The sequence below is a fragment of the Mus musculus genome, chromosome 12, assembly GCF_000001635.26.
Source record: "Mus musculus strain C57BL/6J chromosome 12, GRCm38.p6 C57BL/6J".
Classification (NCBI taxonomy): Eukaryota; Metazoa; Chordata; class Mammalia; order Rodentia; family Muridae; genus Mus; species Mus musculus.
This window is the reverse complement of record NC_000078.6, coordinates 106477263-106495578: the sequence shown is the minus strand read 5'-3', so window position 1 is coordinate 106495578 and position 18316 is coordinate 106477263. Positions and strand designations below refer to the sequence as shown.

The 18316-nt window shown below is 44.6% G+C and overlaps 1 long non-coding RNA gene across 1 annotated transcript; it reads right to left on the bottom strand.

The window, feature by feature from the left end:
- Positions 1-3554: 3554 nt before the first annotated feature.
- Positions 3555-16335, bottom strand: Gm32876. Its single transcript, XR_381898.1, has 4 exons — positions 16192-16335; positions 15046-15278; positions 13272-13408; positions 3555-3718 (listed from the first exon to the last, which is right to left on the bottom strand). It is a non-coding gene; the product is annotated as a predicted gene, 32876 (long non-coding RNA).
- Between the last annotated feature and the right edge of the window lie 1981 nt (positions 16336-18316).

Here is an 18316-nt window from a genome sequence, read left to right as displayed (position 1 = left end):
CAGAGAAAAGGGTCACCTACCTGCTAGCCTGTCTTACTTCCAACACGGGGATCCAAGAACAATCCCCCAAGATTCATGAATCAAAACTCTAACTCTGATGCGCTTGTTGGACATAGATGCCATGATACAGGCATTCCAAGAACAAGGAGAGCTCATGCAGGGCTGTCTTCGGGTGTTACTGCTGTGAACAGACACCATGACCAAGGCAACTCTTATAAAGGACAGCATTTAATTGGGGCTGGCTTACAGGTTCAGAGGTTCAGTCCATTATCATCAAGACAGAAACATAGCAGCATCCAGGCAGGCATGGTGCAGGAGGAGCTGAGAGTTCTCCATCTTCATCTGAAGGCAGCTAGCAGAATATTGGCTTCCAGGCAGCTAGGATGAAAGTCTTAAAGCCCACACCCAATGTGACACACCTACCCCAACAAGGCCATACCTTCTAATGGTGCCACTTCCTAGGCTGAGCATATACAAACCATCACAGGACCCAAATCCCATGGAGCTATGTGGTGTCCCTACAGGAAGAGACAAAAAGACACATCTGTTTCTTTGCATTCACATATAGAAGAAAAGCCAGGTAGATACATAGAAAAAGGCAGCTTTGTACAAACAAGAAAAGAGCACTCATCCCTTAGTCATGAGCTACAGATGTGGACCCGTCTATGATCCAGCAAACACACCTTCCCACATTCCTGTCTCCTTCCATGCTGACAGCTGTTCACTATCCACAGCTCCCTCCTTCTCGACTCAGCGTCTGAAGCGCATGCCTACTGACCCCAGAGCCACCTGGACTCACTTCTGAACTTGCTTTTTTATCGTGACAGTATGCCGTGAGCTGGGTGGCTTAGGACACAGTTCCTCAAACCATGTGTCAAGACTCTGTGTGGCAACTAAATGCTTTGTGAAGGTTCTGGCAATAGTGAAAGGTTTCTGAACACACATCAGTGAAAAATTCACTCAGAATTAAACGCATGATGGATGCAAGGTGTTTGTCTGTATTGTCTTATGCTTGGGACTCCATGCCCTTCTCCCCCACAAAGCATGAAGCACCTCGGCTCCCACTCCCAGCTGCTGTGTGCTAGGAACCGAAGTGTTCTAATATGCCTGCAAAGCTTTATGCTCCTCTAGAAAAGTAATGTTTTAATTACAGGAAATAAAGACAACTACGATGTTGCTACCGTCATTCTTCAGCCTGTATAATTTAGTATATATTTGGAATGTATTTGCTAGTGTTTTGCTTACATATATGTCTATGTACCATGTGCATGTCTGGTGCATACGGATGCCAAAAGAGAATTATCAGATCTCCTGGACCTGGCCATAGAGATGGTTGTTAGTCTCCATGTGGGTGCCTAGAATCAAACTTGAGTCCTCTGGGAATTTATCCAGTACTTTTAACTGCCTAGGGCATTTGAGGATTCATGAGACAAACTGTGGATGCCTTAAAGATGTCCCTGCTCATCTCTGCATCTCAGCCTCCGCCACTTTCCAGAACCCAGTGCAAGATTCAGCAGCAGCAGCAGGAGCCATCCTGGCTCACGTAGTGCTGCATAGTCCCAGGATGGAGGAAGGAGACCTGTCTAGGGAGCATTCCCAGGGCAGGCCGGAGAGCTGCTTCTATGTCTCATAGATGGTGGTGCTTCTAATAATTTCCTTCCCTTTGCTAAGTGCTCAGCTAGCAGAAATTGTTTCAAATATTTCTTTACATAAGTGTGTATGTGTGTGTGTGGTATGTATATGGTATGTAGTGTGTGGTATATATGGTGTGTGTGTGTGTGTGTGTGTGTGTGTGTGTGTGTGTGTGGTGTATATGGTGTATATGTATGGTGTATTTGGTGTGCGACATATGGAATGAGGAAAGTGTATGGTGGATATGGTATGTGTGTAACATGTGGGGTGTATATGATGTGTGTGGTGTGTATTGTGTGTGTGGTATATGTGTAGTATGTGGTCTATATACTATGTGTATGTAGTATGTGTGTTTGGTGTGTGTATGATATGTGTGTGTGTGTGTGGTGTATATGGTGTGTGGGGCACGTGGGGCATGTATGGTGTGTTGTGTGTGCGATGTATGTGGTGTATATTTAGTGTGTGGTGTGGGTGGGTGTGTATGTATGGTGTGTGTGGTGTGTATGGTGTTAGTGGTATGTGTATAATGTATGAATGGTGTATGTGTACATGGTGTGTGCAGTATGTAGTCTATATCCGATGTGTGTGTGGCATGTATGGTGTGTGTGGTGTATGGTGTGTGTGAGCACTCACACATGCATGCATGCCCACGTGCACCATAGCGCTTTCAGAACTCCATGAAGGCCAGAAGAGTTGGATGTCCTGTAACTGGAGTTCAACGTGGTAGTGAAGGCCGTGTGGGTGCTGAGAACTGAACCCAGATCCTCTGAGCAGCTAGTGCTCTTAACCTCTAAGTCATCTTTCCAGCCCCAGCAGAGACTGTTTTTAAAATGACAATTCTTTTCAAAGAAAAGCAAATGATGAGTGGATACCCCTTGTTAGCTGCAAGGTAAGGCAGGTGGGGCTCTGCTCTAAGAACCCGACTTACCAGGGACTGGCTCAGGCAGATAGTGGAGCTGGATAGGCACTTTCTGGGATTTTCAGCTTCTTGTGTCATAGAGCAAGAAAGAAATTAGACAAAGACACATGGATAGCTGCAGACACAGAGGCAGTTTATACAGAAGTGTGCACTCAAAAGGAAGGATGCTGGCCAGACCTGGGTAGCCAATGCTCAGACGGTCAACGGTGCCCGCACCCTGCTGACCGGAAACTTCACCAGTCCTCTGTGTGGCAAGACCTTTGTTTAGAACATGTTTAGTAGAGGGGACTTAGAATAAACTTAAGATGGCCTGCATGAGGCTGTGTCGTATGGGGCTTTGGAGATGACATCCCTCAAGTTGTCTGACAGAGATGCGCTGGGAAGAACTCCTGCACATTAAAGCCCGCTGATTCTCACTGTGACGGAAGCAGAAGGCTCCTTCTCAGCACCTCAAGGAGAGACTCCTGCAGCAAAGGGCTGGGCTGATCACAGCAACACACAAGCAAGGCTTCCGTTAAAATCCACACATAATCAAAACAAATTGAATCTCCACCCTGATTTCCATAGGGAGCAGAGCTATAATGATTAATGCTTGACAATGATATTTAATTAAAGCTTATTTACTTTATAAGTACTTTCCTGGTATTTTTTTTTCCTGGGCTACACCAAACATTAGCATCCCAAGGTAAGCTAACTTATCATAGGTGAAGACAAGGGTTATAATAACCAGGAGAAACACACCAGCATCAGACGCAGCCTGGAACCATTTTTTACAATAAAGAATCTTCGAGGTACACAGATTTGAAAACAATTTTATTCTCCAGGTCGAGGAGCTGTTTTTCTCTCCTCCCTCTCTCTTCCCCCTCCCTCCCTGCTTGTCTCCCCTCTGGAAAAACATACATCCCATGTCCAAAAATAGGTGTGTCGACAATATGGTTTTTAATCTGGCTTTTGTTGTGAAAACCCCTCACCTCCCCCCCCCCACCCCCCACACACTGCAGGCTTTCTCGGCTTCTGTCATCATTAACCCCAAAATGTTCAGCGGAATGTATTTGTGCTCAGAAATCTAGATACAAATCAACGCATCCGAGCCTGTCCCATTCCACGCCAGAGATGCCCAGGTTGCCGCAGAGTCTGTACATGCAAGATCTACTGAGAAATTCAGTTCTGGGAAGAAAAAAAAAAAAAAAAAACCAGCTTAGGTCTTTAAGATTTTCCTACAAATTTCAACAGATTGGGTTTAAGCTCAGAGTTCTGATTATTATATCTAACATGAGTGAATTTGTAATCTCCAGTGAGCAGAAATGGTTTTATTTGAGTTCATTTCTGTATAAGGCATGGCAAACCACCAAAGCATCCAAAAAACAAAATTAAATTTTAAGCCCAAAATTTTTACTTTTTTTTCTTTTTTCTTTTTTTCCTTTTTTTTCTTTTTCTTTTCTTTTTCTTTTCTTTTTCTTTCTTTTTTTGTTTTTTTTTTGTTTTTTTTTTTTTGTAAATTTTTAAAAGTTGGCAAATTGTCATTCAAGTTGGGTGCCAGAGACATTTATGGCATGTGGTGTGATTATTCGCTGAGGGTTACCAAGAGAGCAGAAGGTTCTTGAGATTGGAGGGGTATTTCTGCACTGAACGGGAAAATGCAGTGAAGTTGGGGCTCATGGTACAAGGCTGTAATCCCAGCCACTGGGGAGGTTAACATGGGAGTAAGCAAAGTTCAAGGCCTGCTTGGGCTACGGTAGGTTCAAAGCCAGCCTAGGCAACTCAGCAAGACCATGCCTCAACACAAAAACAAAACAAAACAAAACAAAACAAAACAAAACAAAACTAACTAAAAAGAGGGCTGGAATTATAGCTTAGTGGTAGAACACTTGCCTAGATTGGAAGAAGTCCTGAGTTCAGGTCCCAGTGTTAGATTTAGGGGAGAAGAGGAGAAGATGTTCAGAAGAGAGGGAAGAGCTAAATCAAGTCAGCCTTCAGGCAAGAGATTTATCAGTGAGGAGCCTCTCGGTCCTCACCAGCAAGGGGTCAGAGGGAAAGAGAAGTCTTGGGTTGTGAGGAAGCAGGCTTAGTTAATATGTGACATGTCTACATGATCGAAGTAGGGAGTGAATCATATTTGACATGGCTTAGACTATGTGACAGGTCAATGACTCCACATGTCCAACTGCACCCATGTCAGAACACACTCACACACACACACAAACACACACATACTCACACTCACACACACACTCACACATACATATACACTAACTCAAACACACACACATACTCACACACACACTAACTCAAACACATATACACTCACACACACTAATTAAAACACACACACATGCACACTCACACACATACTCACACACACATACTCTCACACACACACTAACTCAAACACACACACATACTCACACACTCACACATACATATACACTTACTCAAACACACACACATGCACACACACTAACTCAAACACACACACATACTCACACACACACTCACACATACATATACACTTACTCAAATACACACACATACACACACACTAACTCAAACACACACATACACACACACTAACTCAAACACACACTCACACACACACTAATTAAAACACACTCACACACACACTAATTAAAACACACACTCACACACACTAATTAAAACACACACTCACACACGCACATACACAGACACACACATGCTCATTCACATATCATCTACTTACTTACACATAGGCGTGACACACACATAGAAGCAAACATAAAGACATGTCCATTCATACATACAGGCACACAGGCACACTTACACAGAGGCTCTCTCTCTCTCTCTCTCTCTCTCTCTCTCTCTCTCTCTCACACACACACACACACACACACACACACACACACACAGGTGTGTGCACGACTGTGCAACAAATAACTACACGAATGTTTAAAAAATTACAGAGAAGAAAACCTCTGCTTGAGCCTTAAGGATAACACTGGTCTCCCAGTAAGCCCTGGGTACTGTAGAGTGCCAAGCAGCAAACAGATACTGCCACAGTCGTCCAGGACAAGATGGAGGCTTCTGCCTCCCCTGTAGGAATCCCGAGACTCAGAATTTCTTTAATTGTGATCGGATATCTGCATGTGTCCTAACTAAAGATAGCGGGAGTGTCCACTCCAAACTCAGAAGGAGGTGCAAAGAAGCTATGGTATTCATACACTGTCTTCACCATATTTCAAATATATATATACACACATTCTATATATGTGTGTATATATTTCATATATATGTATACATATATAATATATATTCCATATATACATAATATATATATATTCCAAATGAAGACATGGGGAAGTCATTTTTAATTTTTACTTTTTACTTTACATGGTTCTATCTAAAGTCACATAATTCAAACGGGATTCTTTTTTTTTTTTTTTTTCACAGACCCATTTTACAGACCAAGCAATGCATCCTATTCTGTGATTCCAAACCCCAGGGCCATCTGGTGCAACTGACTGCCTCCTGAATAGATAGAGGGAAATCTCAGGTGTGTGTTGGTTTGGTGTGTGCTCCCGTGTGCTTTGTGGCCCAGGCCTGTGTGTCTGCATGTGTAGGTCAGAGGTCAACGCATGCTGACTTTGCCTCATCACTTGGCACTTCCAGTTTCCAAGACAGGGACTCTCATCAATACCAGAGGCTTGCTTACTGGGCTAGGCTGACCGGCCCGTGGGTTTCAGGAACCTGCCAGTCCCCCACCTCAGCTCCCCAGACAACTCCCACACCCGCATTGCCATTACAGCTATACATCACCATACTTGACTTCTATGTTGGTTCCCAACTTAGGTCCTCTCTTTACCAACTAGCCTTTTTTTTCCCAGCACCAGTTAAGTCTCTTTACTAACCCCTGGTCCAGTCTAACATTCTGTACCATACGGAATCAGTGAAATCAGATCAATTAGGGGTCTGTTCTCACTAGGGGTCAAAGACTCAGAGGGTGTTGCCAACAGACACTTTTTGGCTCCTATAAGAAGTGTCATCCCTACAGATATTGCGGCTTGAATTCCATCAAATTTACTTGATTTGGCTTTTTAATTGATGAAAAAGACATCCCACTCTGCTCCCAATCAGCTGAGAGTCCCAATACAGTACGACTTTTCTTTCTAATAACGATGAAAGCCCGTTTCCTAATGAGGTGCCCGTTGCTTCTTACTGTTCTACCACAGTGTACGTGGATGTGCAGTGAGCTGGAGAGGAATTAGAGCCAATTTTAATGCTTTTAAAAGCAAAGGTGACATCAATTTAGGCTGGCTTTTCCAATAGATTCCCCCCACCTCTCTTTCCCTCACCTGAGGAAAAAATACATAATTGCTAAGTTTATGCAATTTAACCAAGTATTTTTAGCCTCGGAATAATAAATCCCTCTTAAATGGATGGTCTTTGTATTTATTACAAAGAGTTAATAGCATAAGGCAAGCGGAAAAATAAGTGCCGTTATTAAATACTTTATTGATAAGTTGAGACCAGGACTTATACCAACAGAGCCCCTGGGAGGGTGATGAAGCTAAAATATAAACAAATATATAATGCCACTTCGCGGAATTAAGTGCACTGTCTAAAAGAAAAAGAATTTAAGGAAATCATTTAAATAAATGGCATAGTAAGGTCCTTCGCAGAGACAGCTGCTGCAGTCCATATTTAGATCTGTGCTCTTTTATCTGTTCTATAAATAGGCTGCTTTTGTTATTTTCTTACATAAAACCATTTATTTTAAATAAGTTTCCAGTGCTATCACTCACCGGGTTTGTGCCCGCCCGCCTATCATCCTGCCTTTAGGGAGGTGCAGCTCTCTGGGGCTCTGCATCCTTCTGTCTTTCCCTCTGGGGTCTTTGTTTAATGTAGGAGCCAGGCTGGTTAGGGGTTTTCTTGTTTAATTTCATGACCAAGAAGTTACCTTTTCAAGTCAACACTGGACAAGTTAACCATTTTAAAAGAGGGAGTATTGATCATCTTGGCCAAATACTCTTTACAAAACCTGTAAATCGAGATTCGAGACATGAACTTTCAAACACCTGTTTATTTGAATTTATAAAGCTTTAATGAGTCTGCATCTTGTCAAAAGCAGTTTTCCGAGATGTTTGTCCACAGCATAAGCTGGTCTCTGGGCAAAAGTGATTTGTGTTAAATAGGCAAGCTGTTGAGATGTAAAGTCTTCTTGAAGGACTGTCTAGTCACCTCAGTGCTTCTCAACGTTGCTGATGCTGCGACCCTTTAATACAGTCCCTCATGCTGTGGTGACCCCAACCATAACATTACGTACTTTGCTATTCCATAACTACAATTTTGCTAGTGTTATGAATAATAATGTAAATATGTGTTTTTTTTTTCAATCATTTTAGGTGACCCCTGTGGAAAGGTCCCTTGACCCTCAGGGGATCGTGATGCACAGGTTGAGTGAAGTGAAGTCACACATGTCTGTGATTTAAGGATCACAGACTGTATGAACCGACTCTGCTGTCACAATGTGGCATTCACAGTGATACACACTATAGACATGTCCAAAGATGCTTCCTACTCCCAGCCAACAACAAAGAGTCTACATTGTAACTAGTAAGAGTGTGACCTTTCCAGGAGGAGGCACAGGAGCAGGAGGAGGAAGAAGAAGGAATGGAGGTGGGGAAAGACAGCAGGGGTAGCAGCCATCCCTACCTGAAACATTCTCAGATGGCTGCTGATTAACTCATTAACACATCTGTAACCACAGAGAGGTTGGAATGTTGCCGATCCACTGTTGCCATGCCAAATAATGTTGAGCTTTAACAGCCTGTCATAATCCACCTTGTGTGTGACCTGACGTTATTTTGACTATCAGATAAATCCTTTAGGGATGAATACACAAACCCTCTCCTCTATTAACCCCACGTCTAAGAATGCCACCAGGCAGCAAGTGAGGTTCATAGGATATACTTGTCCCACCAATGTATTTGAAGCATTCAGATTTGTGATTTCTTTCTTCTGTTACTATAGAACCTCATGAATTATTACCACAGTGAAATGTGGATTTGGGGGGGGGGGCGCTACCCTAGATCTGTGTGCCCAGGCCATGGTCACTCACATTTGACTCCAGAATAAACCATCTCTCATTCTCTGTGAGGCCAAGGTGTCCTCTGTGTGGCCAGGAGCCACTCCCACTGAATGCACTGTGGCTACCTGGTACCCTACAGGGGGCACAACTTCTTCTCCCTCATAAATCCTGGAGCAGCCTCACTCTGGCTTGTGTATTTAAGTCTTGGGAAGGGAAGCAGGGGAAGAGGAGAGACATCAGTTATTCCTAATTGCCTGGGTCTAGGAATGAGAGTAGAGGTGGAGGTGGGGGTGCCCCAAGTAACACTGGACAAAATGGAAGAAAAATGGGAATTTGACTTGACTTGGCAAGTGCCACAGAAGTCGAGGAAAGAGTCTGACAAAAAATAATAATAATAATATTACTTCAGGGACAGGAGGGAAATGAGGTACAAACCCAGACAAGAATCGTTTGAATTTGTTACATAATAAAGACTAAAGACAGCCACTTCAAAGAAAAGGAAATGACCTTTAACAGGGGCATTTAATCTCAAAAGCCCTGATGAGCCATGGACTCTTGGGTGGAATGACATTTCCTTGTGAGTTCTGACTTCAGATCACTTGATCTATGATATTGGCTGTGGGTTGGTTTTGGGGTTGGTTTTGGTTGTTTGTTCTTGTACTTATTTACTTTGTGGGGGTGGGATACACATGGCAGCATGTGGCAGCTGAGGGACAGCCTGCAGGAGCCAGTCCTCCTCCTCCACCATACAGGCCTCTAGGACTGGATTCAGGCAACACGACTTGGTGACCAACGCCCTCACCTGATGAACCATCTTGCCAGCTCCAGTTGTATTTAATGTTATTTTCTACAAAGGATGGATTTGTTTGGCCCAATACATAATCCAATACCAATTTGGAGTGAGAAGTTTAAAAAAAAAAACCAACAACTTAGAGGCCTAGAGAACTGGCTCAATGGTTAGAGCACTGGCTACTTTTGCAAAGGACCTGGGTTCAATTCTAGGCACCCACATGGCAGCTCACAACTGTCTGTAACTCCACTTCCAAAGGAATCTGAGGCCTTCTTCTGTCCTATCTGGCCACCAGACACTCACTTGGTGCACCGATATACATGCAAGCAAAACATGCGTACACATAAAACAAAATAAGTCTTTTAAAAATTAATTTTTGCTGGGCAGTGGTGCCATATGCCTTAAATCCCAGCACTTGGGAGGCAGAGGCAAATGGATTTCTGAGTTTGGGGCCAGCCTGGTCTACAAAGTGAGTTCCAGGAAAGCCAGGGCTATACAGAGAAACCCTGTCTCAAAAAAACAAAAAACAAAAAACTATATATATATATATATATATATATATAACTAATTTTTTATCTTGAATGATATAGCCAAAAAGTAATGAACATGACAGTTATACAAATCTTGAATTATTCAAAACAATACAAAACAAAAAGGTTGAGGTCACAAGATATTACAGAAAACTTTTTTTTTTTAAATCAGACTAAATTCCTGCCTTAACCCAGGACAAGGAGAAGACACGGATTTGCACAAAGGTGTGCTCTCAGTATCTGACAAACGGCCCTCAGCAGGGAGGGTTCTGAAGTGTGGCCCGCAGAAAGAGTCCATGATTCATCGGCCTGGGTGCTCCCCAAGTTAAATCCACACAGAAATGTTGAAGCAACTAGACTGTTGGAGTGTGTGACCTCACATTGTATGCACATAGCCCCACAGGGCTGAGAACGAAGATCTCAGTAGTTCACTCACCAACAGTTCTTCCCACAGCACTTGAGATTGAGCCTGGACAGAGCAAGGGGAGGCAGGACCTAGAAATCCTGTACCTCATCCCAGCTCATCAGGAGCCCACTTCCCTTATCCAGAATATGTGGCAGTGGTGTGATCCTCCCAGGGTGATCCTCCCAGGGTGATCCTCCCAGGGTGGTCCTCCCAGGGTGATCCTCCCAGACCACATCTTTAAACTACAGCACATCTGATCTAGCTGGGGTGGAGCAGCACCGTCTACCCAACTTGGTTTTGTTTTTCTCTGTTGTTTGTTTTGTTGTTGTTGTTGTTGTTGTTGTTGTTGTTGTTTTAGCAAGTTGTACAGAGATAATGAGGCTCAGAGAAGTCCCCACCCTTCTGAGGATGTCCCTTAGGCTCTCTGGAGCCCCTTCCTGTGACTGTCACTACTGCCTCAGAGGTGAGCTCCCTCTGACTGCCGCTGTTCTGTAGAGAGCCAAGCAGGACCTTCTGCTTTGAAGGGTAAGTCTTGGGAGAGGAAGGTCGTGAGCTGGCAGGCCAGACAAATTCACCTTCAAATCCTGCTAACTACAGAAGACCAGACATTACATTTTTCTCCTAATTTTCTCCTTTATAAGTGGATCCTTGGGATCCTCAGAAAGTTAACGGTACAACGACCATGTGTCCCCCAAATCCGGTCAAAGTGGGTTTCAGCTAGATACTCCTCCATCAAGGTTCACAGCAGAACAATTCATACTGCCGCAGGCAGGAGCAATGAGTCAACCACAGAAGATGAGCAGACGTGCTCTACATGGTGGAGTAAGACTTGGCCATGAAAATGTATAAGTTCTAACAAAAGTAAGCGATTGTTAGCATTTACAAGAGCAGAGTCAGATCCAAAGGGGCAGTCGCTGTGTGATGCTACTCACAGACAGAAAATTACGCAGGTTGGGGAGACGGCTCAGTGGGTAAAGGGCTTAGATCTCAAGTGTGAAAAGGGGCTCGAGTTCGAATCCCCTAACCTCCTAAAGGCACATCTGTGGTCCTGGATTTGACAGTAAGGTGGGAGACAGGAGAACAAGAATCTCAGGGCAGCTCTGAGGAAGAATGTGAGCACAGAGGACCAACCCTCAAGGTTGTGCCTACCCCTACGTGCCCAATGACATACACGCAACCACACTCATACTCACACGTGTCAAGAAACACCCACAAAGATGTATGGGAAAATAAAACAGTAAGACACAAGATTAGCAAAGGACTCTGGGCCTGTTTTGGCTGACCTTCCCCAACCCAGGGACACAGCTCCTCAGCTGGTTATCTGGCCTTCTAGTGTGTCATACAGAACAGTTCTAAGTAGAGGTGTGGAGCTGTCCCTGTGTGCCAGGTCTGCATTCTACCAGCTCAGGGCAAGGGGACCATGAGACACAAGATGTCTGTTGCTAACAAAGGCAATTACTGAGCCAAACATGGAGGAACTTATTTTTTTTCCCCAGTTGTGAGCTTTAAAAATCACTGCATCTAGAAACTAAATTTAAAACGCAATCATTGTACAGTAATTAACTTTGTCCAAATGAGGACCGTTCAGAACCTGCTCTCTTCAGAGACAATATTGAGCCTAGTGGTTTTTTTTTTCCTTTGCTTTGTTATGTTTTGTTTTGCTTTGTGTTTTTTTTTTTATAAAGTTTTTATGGTCAAATCACTAAATTTAAAAAAAAATAAATTCTGATTTGATACATTTGGATCCTCTCCAAGAACTCTGGCAAGGCATTAAGAGCTTCACCCTTCCATGCGTGGGGGAGGAAACTAAAGTTTCATTTCGGTAAAGCAGGCGAGTTTGCAGCCACAGGAAGCACTGTTAAAAAGTATCTGTCTCCAGCCAGAAAAGACAGTGACAGCAGCCAGGAGATCTGGGCCTCGCCCTCCCTCCAAACTAAACATTGGGCCTAAAAGTTGCTAAGACTCCTATTGCAGGAGAAGGGCAGGGGAGGGGGGAGGGGAAGCAAGAGGATGGGTGAGGAAGGAGGAAGAGGGGGAAGTGAAGGAGGAAGAGAGGAGAGGGTGGAGGGGTGAGTCTTTACTGACCAGACCCCTGACTGATGTCAACCTAATGCAGTCTCTACTTGACTAACTCCCCTGCATGATTCTCAACTTCTTAACTACTCTTTGGTTTGTCCCCATTTACCAAGTCAGGCATCCTGACTCAGTGACCCAAATATCCTGGGCACAGCGGGGCAGATGAGTGGGTAAAGTCAAAATCACCATGCAAGGAAAGTAGACTGAGCCCAGCAACAGCCCTCTCGCCGCATCTTTCTATTTCTCTCTGGGAAACAGGAAGAGCCCTGCTCACCGCGCAAAGCTGCATGCAGGCAGTGTTTCCCAACTCTTCAAAACCTCTCTGCCTGTCTTCACTGAGGGGAGATTTAGAAAGAACTGCTGGGCTGTCTCGGAAGACCACCTGCAGGGGAATTATCTAAGGCTGTGCACTCTGGGCTGAATTCCTGACTGCCCTGTTCCAAACACAGAAGGGGTAAGTCCAAAGGGGTGCCTGGCCCTTTCCTGTAGCACAGAATCCTGGGTGTTCTGACTCCTCACAAGTCCCCAGCCCCTTTCCTCTTGTGTTGCCAAGGGAGAACCTGAAAAGAGGGAGAACCTAGCAGATATACATCGGCCCCTCCGAGGACTCTCTGTTTAACTCAAATCAAAACAACTCAACCCCAGCTACTGTTTGTGTATCTGCCACGTTTCCCCACTTCAGCGGGCTGCAGGCTCCGCGTATGACAGGCTGTCTTTCAGACTCCAGCGGGATATGCCAAAGCCCCAACACACAGGCAACTGGAAAATCAAGTACCAACAAGCTAGAATGGTCTTACGCCTTCCGTTCCCCCACCCTGCAGAGATTGTGAGGACCCAAGTGTTCAGAGCCTTACCCACATCCTTTTTCTCAACCATAGCCACACCTAGAGCCTCTAGGACATTCTCAGTGCATGGATCAAAAAGGAACCGAGGAGGAGAGGGGATACCATCCTCTTCAAAAGATGAAGGATTCTCCCCATTCAAATAGACTCTAAAAGGAAAAAGGAAGAAAGACCCTCACTTTTAAGTGTTTGGTGATATCTGTCAATCTGCAGATAATGTGAGGTATTTAGATTTGCTGCAAAGCGTAACTGAAAATAAAATAGGCGTTAAATGCACAGGGCACATCTTTAACTCTCACACACCCTAAAAGCTTCTTGCAAAACTGAAATACGGTCCTTTTCCTAGGAAAGGGCAAGCTTTGTACATCTCCTTGATCCTTCTGGGGTGTGGACTGGATCTGGCAGGTCCAGCCGGAATTACAACTATTGGAGATGATTACCATAGCAGATATTAATGAATAGGCATGGTTTGGACTGTGATTTTTGAATATAACCTGCTGATTTAACGGCTCACACTAAGTTTAGGGAGTGCAGACTTCAGTCTTAATTACGGGAACGTGGCTGCGCTCCCATAACTAATGACAGTCAGCATACCTATAAAGGCCTGACAGAAAGTACTATACTGAAGACAAAAACAGCACCCTGACACATGAGCCCATAGGCAGGGGACCATAAAGCCATCTCCCGATGCTACCACGTTATCAAATTTTTACCTCTAAGAGATGATGCTTTTATTTTTTAGGATTTTAATTTTTTTCGGATGCTGGCAGTCAGAGCACTATAACGTAGAGTTTTTGAACGATGATGGATAGAGAAATACTGTTACGAAAGAGGCTGCCTGTGTGCCGAGAGCCCTGTAGAAGGGTACAGTAAGGCTCTGTACCTGGGCTAGCAAGCAGGTGGGGCCTGCTGAGAAAAGACCCCACAGATGTAGAGTCCTTGCCTGGATTGTGCACAGATTCTCAGTCTGTGCATGGCTGTGTGGTCTCTGAGAGCATCCCGGTCCCTGGGGCCCTGACAGGGCCTGCCCGAGGTAGACAGTGGTGCAGACACTCCCAGGGGTGTGGGCCACCTGATGTGTATGGCCCACTCTTGTTTGCCATCATTTGGCGGGGTCTTTTACAGACTCAGGAACCAAAAGAAGGATTTTATGGCAACCTCGTGGGTCAAGACTGGGAGCCCTGGCCTGTCCTTATCAGTCTAAGCCTTGAGCAGTCTTTTCCAAATTCACAGTTACATTGGGAAGGAATAAGTGTAATTGACTGATCTGCAGCTATCCATTCTCAAACCAGCGACATTTCCAAAAGAGATGAGATTTCCGGTTTCACTATGAGTCTGATTACCTGATGGACAATTGCCACCTCAGGAAAGCAGCTAAGAGATTCCGGCTTGCCAATCTGAATTAGCTGACAGGTGAATTCTTGTTCTGGTCCTATTGTTTCATCCGGGGAAGCTGGGGGTGAGTTTGATCTATTTCTGAGACATGTGTGTTCAGGACTTGATATCTGGGTGGCTCAGACCTTGAGAAATATTCACAGCCACACTCCTCAAAGGTCCAGCGTCGCACCCCACGAGGGCCCCAGCCCGGGCTCACAGCCTTTGCTGGCAAGGCAGTTTACTGCCAGGGCCTCATTGCTATGCTAATGCCCAGAGCGGCCTCAATTTGCAATTCTCCCCTGGAAATGGTATTCAGAAGTCTGCTACCCTGTTCTAGTCTAGGTGGGGGATGCTGGGGATATTTTTCTTGTTCCTCCTCTTCCTGGCCAGGCAGGTAAAATAAACTTACTTCTGGTGACAGCAGACACACATCACCTCCCTGAGGCCTTCTTGGGTCTGCACAGGAAGACACTGCTCGGCCCTTTTCAGAGTGGGAGGCAGGGGTGACAAGGCCCAGTTCTGCTTGCAAATCGTTATCCACAACTACTAATTTCTAGTCTTGTGTGCAAATGGTGGTTCGGTCCCAATGTCTCTCCAAAGCATCAGGGGAAGGGCTTGCTAGAGATCACCCCTTTTCTTTCCCTATGGAAAAATAAAAATGTAAAGTTTACCCCAGGAACAAATGATTAATAAAGTGTGTTCAGTCTACTCCAGCTGTTCACCATAATAGAAGAATATAGTTCGATGTTTGGGGTCCTGAAGCCATTGATGACGGCAATTGGCTTTTTTTGAAAAAAAAAAAATTTTTTTTTGGAGGGGCCAAAAGGGCTGAGTGATTAAAGGGTTAATATTCAAATCAGAAATTTGCAAGGCCTGCATAATGGGAGCGCCACCCTCATAACAATAGGAATTTTTAACAATATCCAGCCCTTGTTAGCAAGAGAGTTACAAGCACCGAGGGCAATCAGTGTGTCTTGTCAGTTTCTTTTTATCTACCATCTCCAACCGCCGAGGAGCCGAAATGAAGCACTTTGGAATTATCAATTTCAGCCACATTTGCATAACAAAGCCCCCGAGGAAGAGGCATGATAAATGTAAAGGACCCCTCTCGGAAAAGGAACTGTCAGCCGCGCCCCGAAAGATTCTCCGACCGACTGCATTCTCCCGGACCGCAGTCAGCGAAAATAGAATGAAAGCATTACAGAAAGTCATTCTCTCCGAGAGAAAAATCTCCCCCTCTGCACAGACAGCGCTGGATGAAATGACATTATGCATATGAAAATGTCCAGAAAGATGTTTGATTTATGTATGCATTAGATGCAAATTCCATTACGGTGCGCGCGCTGTTGTGTGATTTGGCGCTGAACACATCAGCGCCCTGATCAGATCTGATCTCATTAATTCCGACAAGGAGAGAGAGAGGGAATTGAGAAGAATTTATGGCCTGGACACTTGAAAGAAGTAAATTGTAATTCTGTTTAAAGCTGTAGCGAACCCTTTAAACACCTTTTATTATAAGGAAGCAGTACTCTTTCCCAACATTGTAAGGACTTACTTCATCTTGTGTGGGGGCTTCTGGTCTTCATTTAGGGGACCCAAAAAAATGCTATAACCTTATTTAAAGGGAAACAAAAGCAAATAAAAATGTCTCTTTTGGAGCAAATTCCAGCGAAAGGCTCGTGACAATAGATCAAAGGAGAAATGGTTCCTGCGAAAGATTGAGTAAATGTTTGGTTCTAAAGGTCTCCTCTGCTTTTTTGTTTGTTTGTTTGGTTCAGTTTGGAGGTTTAATATTTTCAAATAAGACACTAAAGAGTAAATGGGGACTTTTTTTTTAATGGAGCTAGGTAACCAATTCACATTTTAAAACGTCTTTAATTGCTTTACGGAGGAAGGTGCAACGTAAAATATTCCAGGGGCGATTACAGTGGGAAAAGTTGTCTTTTGAAAGCTCGAGGCGCCAGAACCGCCTGCAAAGATCAGTCAATTTCAGACCCAAATTAATAATCATCATGATAATCACCCAACTGCCAAAACAGTTTTCAGAGAAAATATATTTTTATAGGGGAAACTGCGAATTGCTCCTCGCTATCAATACTGATTTCTTATCTTCCCTTTGCCCGGGAACACGACCTTAATAAGTCGCTTCCTCCTCTTAGGAGCTATAATCACCCTTCATGGGTGAGATGCCCTATATTTACTCCAGAGGGAGTGAAAAGCAGAAAGTGTCTCAATATGTTATTGCATCAAGAAATCATGGTCCCTCCCCCAGCTTCCATGACCCCCCGGGGTGCAGCTTTGCCGGGGAGAGTTCCGCTGGGCTCGCGCGTCTTTCATCTTCCAAGGCTGTGATTAACTGTCTTCTCCCGGCCGGAGGTGGGGGGCAGACGCTGGCTTCGGAAAAGCTTAGTTACCGATCATGTTTGATTTCAGATGGAAATGAAGATATCGAGGTGGCGGCGTGCTCCCCGGTGCAGCTTTTTCAGCTTGCTGGGGTAGAAATCACTGTTGGGTTTAGGAAATAAACGATCCCAATTGATGCCGCAAAACTTAGACTCGACCGGGGATAAACAGCGTTTGGAAGGGCGAAGGGGGTTCGGGACCAGGTAAATCTGCTTAAACTTCACATCGTCAAAGGCTAATCGCCAGGTCATTCCTGATTTCTGCCCTAGTCCTAAAAGTATCTCCTGGCACCGCAGAAGCATGATCCTCTGCCTCAGCCGGGTTTCTCCAGCCTCCCTAGCTGTGTGTGTGTGTGTGTGTGTGTGTGTGTGTGTGTGTGTGTGTGTGTGTGTGTGTGTGTGTTTAAGGGGATTGCCTGGCATCTATTGGTTTGCCCACATGGCAACACGTAACTCTGGCAAATCAGGAAAATAATTGGGTTTTCTTTGGAAAGGGGGTGTGGGCTTCAAACCTCTTCCTGGAACGTTTTAAAAATTCAAACTTTCTCTCCGCAGTGGTTCTAACCACACAGTTGCAAAGGTTCATTTAGGCTGTGAGGGTTGTATTTTAGAAGATGGAAACTTCAAGACCGTTCACTTTGGGGAAATGAAAAGATTTGCACAGTTTGAACAGAATTGTCTGTGAGTGGGGAAGGGTCCTCCCTATGGCATCAGTGAGGTGGCTCATTCCTGTCCCTCCACCCCTGGTGTTTTAATGTGTCTGGGTCCCTGAGAAGAGAGCCACCACAACACAGATCCAACACTTTCTCTTCAACTAAATTATTCCTCAAAATTTCGGGGATATAGAAAGGTACACATTACGTTTACAAATAATGGGGGGGGGGGGCGGTTGTGTGCAGCTCACTGGCATCGTGTATGTTCTCAGTGAGCGAGCTCTTGGGCATATCTCCCACACAAGCACACACATGTGCAAGCATGGTGAATAGGCAGGCCTGAGTGATTATGGTCATGCAGTCTGCCCATTTCCACCCAGTCTAATGTGACTGCATTGGAACAACATCTCTGAACTCCCTGACTTTGGTCTGCATACTGAAGGACCCCAAATCCTTAGCAGTGATCTTAGCAGCCATCCACCGGTTCCTGCAAAGACCACTGACCCCACTTAAAAGTTACTATCCAAATCCAGCAATTTAAAAAAAAAAAAAAAAAAAAAAAAAAGTCCTTTTGTAAGAAGGCCTTTGAGCCGGGAGCTACTCCCTAGCTCCCCCTGTGAGGTTT